We start from the raw sequence: 6,363 nt of genomic DNA on the forward strand, positions 1-6,363 counted from the left end.
GAGGAAGTGGGGTTGCCACGCGACGGGCTGTCCATCATCACCCAGGAGAGGCTGGGCCAGGCTGTGGTGCGTCCAAACACCTGCCCTCTGGGCAGGTCGGTGGTGTCAGTCATTTCAAGGTAAAGAGCAGGAGATATGTCAGGACCTGTGACCTGCTGTTCAGAGAGCATCTAACACAAGCCAGCTGTCTTTGGAGGGGCAGAGCGGCGGGGAGGCGCTTGTATCTTGTGGGCAGAGGCTTCTCACCAGACCACAAAGGTGGGGAGGGGTCTGTGTGGGGCCGCTGAGGGGCTTGGAGACTAAAGCCCCATGCCAGTGAGAGAAAACAGGATGGGAAGAGCCGGGGTAATTGGGTGGAGATCCAATCTCTAACTCCATGGAGGACTTTGCAAGGTTTGGACCCAGAGCAGAGGAAAGTTTAATGCATGACATAGTCTAACCCCTCTGTTAGTTAGACTAACCCCTCTGTTAGTCTACGTCAGGTTGTGTCTGTCAAGACCCATGTCATTCCATCAACTTCTCCCTTTCCCAGAAAGGTCACTTCTCTTTCACTTGCTGGGAAAGGGAGAAGTTCAAGGAATGATGAAGGTCTTGGTAGACTCAACCTGAAGCAGCCCTTAGGAGCCAGCAGATCCGGCAGCCCCAGCAGATCTCATGGGCTCGGAGGTATGTAGGGGAGGAGGATATCACAAGACCAACTGCACAGTCATGGAAGGGGCTCTGGGGCCTTGCAGCCAGGCTCCTTCTCCTTCAGTGGCTGATCTCCTTTGAAGAAAGAACTTCTGGCCTGCTTCTGGGCAGGCAGAGATGGCCTGTTGGACCCCCAGGGCACCAGGTGAGCAGGTGAACCCACACATGTGCTGTGAACTATCCACTGAGTCACCTGGCCTTCCGCAGCTCACTGCATCCTCAGAGCAGGCATGGTGTTGGCGTGTCTCGGGACGGCTTGCCCGTAGTCCCTGCTCTCCACTTTCACCCAGCCTCCCACCAAGTTCCCTCTTGGGTGCTTTCCCATGAGTAGTTGTCTGAGGATGAAAAATGTGTGTTTGACAGCAGCTTTAGATGCTGAAGTGTTTTGGAGAAGAAGAATATCCCTGTTATACTCTCAGAAAGATCTCAAGTTCTGAAAATATCCGTTATCTCCTGGGAATGCTTATAAGAAAGTCCTCACTACAAAAGAGAACCAGGCTGATAGACATGTTGAGACCAAATAAAGATATTCAAAACAAATAAAGATAGTAAAGACAAATAAAGAGACCCAGTTGAGAGGGAAAGCTCAATTTTACATAAGATTGGAAAGTAATTGTTGTGAGTGCCTGGTGATTATCTCAAGCCAGTGGTGTGGTGCAGGGGTTAAGAAGAATTTACCAAGACAGTTGTTGGTAAAGAGAGGCAGATTTATTAGAAAAAGTATGAAAGTACGTTGCAAGGGAGCAATGGGCGGGTCAGCAGGAGAGGAGATGACTGCCAGGAGACAAAGGCTTGCGGGGGATTTGATAGGACGATGCTCGTGGTGTGTGCTGGAGAGGGCTATGTGCAGTGCTGGTAATGCCAAGGTTTCAGGGAGCTAACTTGCAATTTTTGTATCAGCCGAAGGTCTGGCTATCACTGGGCACAGGAAGACTGAGTTATTTGTGCAGGGGGTCTGTGCGTCCTGGACCATGAAGAAAGGCAGGCTCACAGCTTATCCACTTTCCTTTTGCTTTCCTTTGGTCCCACCAACCTGAATCCCCCTCCCTGATTAGGACTGTTAGGACTGTCCAGTAACGAGTATGCAAGGAAATGACAAACTTTATTTTCTTTTTCTCTTTCTTTTCTTTCTCTCTTTCTCTCTCTTTCCTTCCTTCCTTCCTTCCTTCCTTCCTTCCTTCCTTCCTTCCTTCCTTCCTTCCTTCCTCCCTCCCTCCCTCCCTCCCTCCCTCCTCCCTCCCTCCCTCCCTCCCTCCTTCCTTCCTTCCTTCCTTCCTTCCTTCCTTCCTTTCTCTTTCTTTTTTTTTTTTTGAGATGGAGTTTCCCTCTTGTCACCCAGGCTGGAGTGCAATGGCGCGATCTCAGCTCACTGCAACCTCTACCTCCCAGGTTCACGCCATTCTCCTGCCTCAGCCTCCCAAGTAGCTGGGATTACAGGCGCCCGCCACCACACCCGGCTAATTTTTTTGTATTTTTAGTAGAGATGGGTTTTCACCGTGTTAGCCAGGATGATCTCTATCTCCTGACCTCATGATCCTCCTGCCTTGGCCTCCCAAAGTGCTGGAATTACAGGCGTGAGCCACCGCACCCGGCCCTTTTTTTCTTTTTTTTCTTGAGACAGTTTCACTCTTGTCACCCAGACTGGAGTGCAATGGCGTGATCTCGGCTCACTGCAACTACCACCTCCTGGGTTCAAGCCGTTCTCTTGCCTCAGTCTCCCAGGTAGCTGGGATTACAGGTGCCTGCCACCACACCTGGCTAATTTTTGTATTTTTAGTAGAGATGGGGTTTCACCATGTTGGCCAGGCTGGTCTGGAACTCCTGACCTCAGCTGATCTGCCCATCTCGGCCTCCCAAAGTGCTGGGATTACAGGCGTGAGCCACCGTGCCCAGCCGGGAATGACAAAATTTCAAAATCACCATCTGGCAACTCCTAATAAAAATAATGAGGCAGGTAAGAACCAGTAATAGATTCCTGAAACCATTAGGCAGAAAGGCAGTGAGGAGCTGCACATCTTGCCACATACCCAACCCCCAACTTATGTGCTTACCAGAAGGGGGAAAATGTACCTGCTGATGAGGAGATGAGGCTGCCACCACCTAACTCAGAGGAAGATCTTTGCATCATCACAGTGGGACGTGAGCCACATGCCTTCCAACGCTGTCCAGTAGGAAGCACACAGGACCACCTGTGCGGGATTCTTGAGTAAATGTTTAACCTAAATCGATAGAACTCTTGATTCACTTACCAGTCTGCAGGAAATACAGGAATAAGAAACAAATTAAATGACACCACAAGGAAACAGACACATTCAGACTTCAGGCATTGTCTTCTCAACAATTCAATGCTATGAAAGAAAAAAAAAGTGACAGCACTATCCCATTAAATGAGACTTAAGACAGGAAACCAAATGTGTGTCCTGAATTCAATCCGGATGTCAACTAACCAGCTGGAAAATACATTTTTCAAACAATGGGGAAATTATGGATATAGCCAGCTTTAGATGATGTTAGATCATTGATTTTGTGGGATAGCTAGTGGCATTGTGGTTCTACAGGAAAATGTTCTTATTTTTTAGAGATGCGTAGAGATGCTTTTAGGGATGAAATGTAATCATGTCCACAATTTACTTTAAAATACATCAGCAGGAAAGAAAGCCAGATGAAGCAAAGAAGGCAAAACGTCAGCAGCCATTAAATCAAACAGAAGAGCGTGTTTCTGTTCCTTAATTATTGTCATCTCAACATGTCTGTATGTTTGGAAATTTTCATAATAAAAGACAAATAATAAGAAGAAAATGATATTTGGAAAGATTCTATTAAAAGAGTGAACCAGGTAGGCCAATGACATCTTCTCACCTGCCGCCCAACCTCCTCCTGTGTTTTGTCCACAGGGTTTCTCAATGGACCAGAGAAGTGTGTCAGATGGCCAGAGGTTGGTGTGTCAAGAATTTGGGGTGTCAAGGTTAAGCACAAAACATGGACTTTGTGTGACAAGACAGGCTGGCCACCGACTGTTAAATACTTCCCCACAAAAGGGACAAGCCCGGAGCCAGGTTACCGGCCCACACCTCAAGACAGGCTCTTCTTTTAGGAAACGGACAAAGCTCTATGACCCGAACAAGCTCTTCGGGGGATTTAAATTTGCTTTCCCTGACACGACTCCACTATCATCCCTACCCCTGAACTTACAGGGCATCCACACTTCAGTCTCAGCAGGTTTGTTTTGTGTGTGTGTGTGTCTGTGTGTAACTCTGTGTGTGTGTCTGGGTGTGTGTGTCCGTGTGTGTCCGTGTGTGTCCGTGTGTCTGTGTGTGTCCGTGTATGTCTCTGTGTGTCTGTGTGTGTGTCTGTGTGTGTCTCTGTGCATCTGTGTGTGTGTCTGTGTGTCTGTGTGTCTCTGTGCATCTATGTGTGTGTCTGTGTGTGTCTCTGTGCGTCTGTGTGTGTGTCTGTGTGTGTCTCTGTGCGTCTGTGTGTGTGTCTCTGTGCGTCTGTGTGTCTGTGTGTGTGTGTCTGTGTGTGTGTGTCCATGTGTGTCCGTGTGTGTCTCTCTGTGTCTGTGTGTGTCTGTGTGTGTGTCCGTGTGTGTCTGTGTGTATGTTTTTGTTTGTTTTGAAACACGGTCTTGCTCTGTCGCCCAAGCTGGAGGGCAATGGTGCGATCACAGCTCACTGCCGCCTTGACCTCCTGGGCTCAAGCGATCCTCCCATCTCAGCCTCCGGACTAGCTGGCACCGCAGGTCTGAGTCACCACTTCTAGCTAATTTTTGTATTTTTTGTAGAGATAGGGTCTTGCTATGTTGCCCAGGATTATCTTGAACTCCTAGGGTCAAGTGATCCTCCTGCCTCAGCCTCCCATAGTGTTGGGATTACAGGCGTGAGCCACCATGCTCAGCCAGCATCTTTATTAACATCAGATTTTGTTTTTTTCTTTTTGAGACAGAGTTTCGCTCTTGTTGCCCAGGCTGGAGTGCAGTGGCGCGATCTCGGCTCACCGCAACCTCCACCTACTGGGTTCAAGTGATTCTCCTACCTCAGCCTCCTGAGTAGCTGGGACTACAGGCATGTACCACCATGCCCAGCTAATTTTGTATTTTTAGTAGAGATGGGGTTTCACCATGTTGGTCAGGCTGGTCTCAAACTCCTGACCTCAGGTGATCTGCCCATCTCAGCCTCCCAAAGTGCTGGGATTACAGGCATAAGCCACCACACCTGACCAGCATATTTATTTATTTATTTATTTATTTATTTATTTATTTATTTATCCTTTGAGAAGGAGTTTTGCTCTTGTTGCCCAGATTGGAGTGCAATGGCACAATCTCGGCTCTCTGCAACTTCTGCCTCCCACGTTTAAGCGATTCTCCTGCCTCAGCCTCCAGAGTAGCCGGGATTTCAGGCATGCGCCACCACGCCTGGCTAATTTTGTATTTTTAGTAGAGATGGGGTTTCTCCATGTTGTTCAGGCTGGTCTTGAACTCCCGACCTCAGGTGATCCACCCGCCTCAGCCTCCCAAAGTGCTGAGATTAAAGGCATGAGCCACCACACCCGGTCAGCATATTTATTAACATCAGAATTTTTTACTAAATTATCTTGCTTGATACATCTTTGACTATCATTAAAATGCATGTGGTCAGCCTGAGGGGACCTGCCTCTGGGCATGATGCTGTGAGTCGAGGTATTCCCTGTGAAGCTTTCTGGCCAATCAAGGCTGAAATTCCATATGGCAGAAAATCCAGGCCACAGAGGAACCAGTTAAATGAAGCCATAGGGAACCAAACAAATCCAGAATGTGGACATTCTGCCGGACAATTGGCCAGGTCTCCATAACAGGTCAGTGTACTGGGAGCGGCTGGGGGAGTGTGTGTGTGTCAGGGAGTTGAGTCTAGATTAAAACAGCCAAAGAGACATGACAACTTAGCTCACCATGGGAGCCGTGATTGGAGGCTTTTCCAACAGGCAGCGGTCAGACACATTCGCAGGGACAACTGGGGACATTTCAATGTGGACTGAGCATTTGGTAATCTTAGTGACTTACTGCTGACTTTCTTTGTTTTTGAATAGAAGTTTCCCTCTTATTGCTCAGGCTGGAGTACAGTGGCATGATCTCTGCTCACCACAACCTCTGCCTCCTGGGTTCAAGCAATTCTCCTGCCTCAGCCTCCCCAGTAGCTGGGATTACAGGCACTCACCACCACGCCTGGCTAATTTTGTATTTTTCTTTTTTTTAGTACAGACAGGGTTTCCCCATGTTGGTCAGGCTGGTCTCAAACTCCCGACCTCAGGTTATCCGCCCACCTTGGCCTCCCAAAGTGCTGGGATTACAGGTGTGAGCTACCGCGCCCAGCCAAAAGTTTATGTTTTTAAGAGAAATGTGTTGAAGCATGGGGCTGGAGGGACAGTATGGTGGTTTATTGTGAAAGGGCTCAGCTGTGTGTGCAAGAGTGTATGTGAGTGTGTGTGTATGTCAGCATATGTGTGTATGTGTGTGTCTATGTGTGTGAGCATGTGAGTATGTGTGTGTGTGTATGGGTGTGAGAGTGTTGTGTACGTGTATGTGCTAAAGTAAATATGACTAAACAATAAGAGTTGTTGATCTGGTTGTTTAGTACATGAGTATTCATCTTATTTCTTTTTCACTTTTTCTGTGCTCATTTGAAAGCTTTCCTAGTA

This window comes from Theropithecus gelada, chromosome 8, assembly GCF_003255815.1.
Source record: "Theropithecus gelada isolate Dixy chromosome 8, Tgel_1.0, whole genome shotgun sequence".
In the NCBI taxonomy this organism is placed as follows: Eukaryota; Metazoa; Chordata; class Mammalia; order Primates; family Cercopithecidae; genus Theropithecus; species Theropithecus gelada.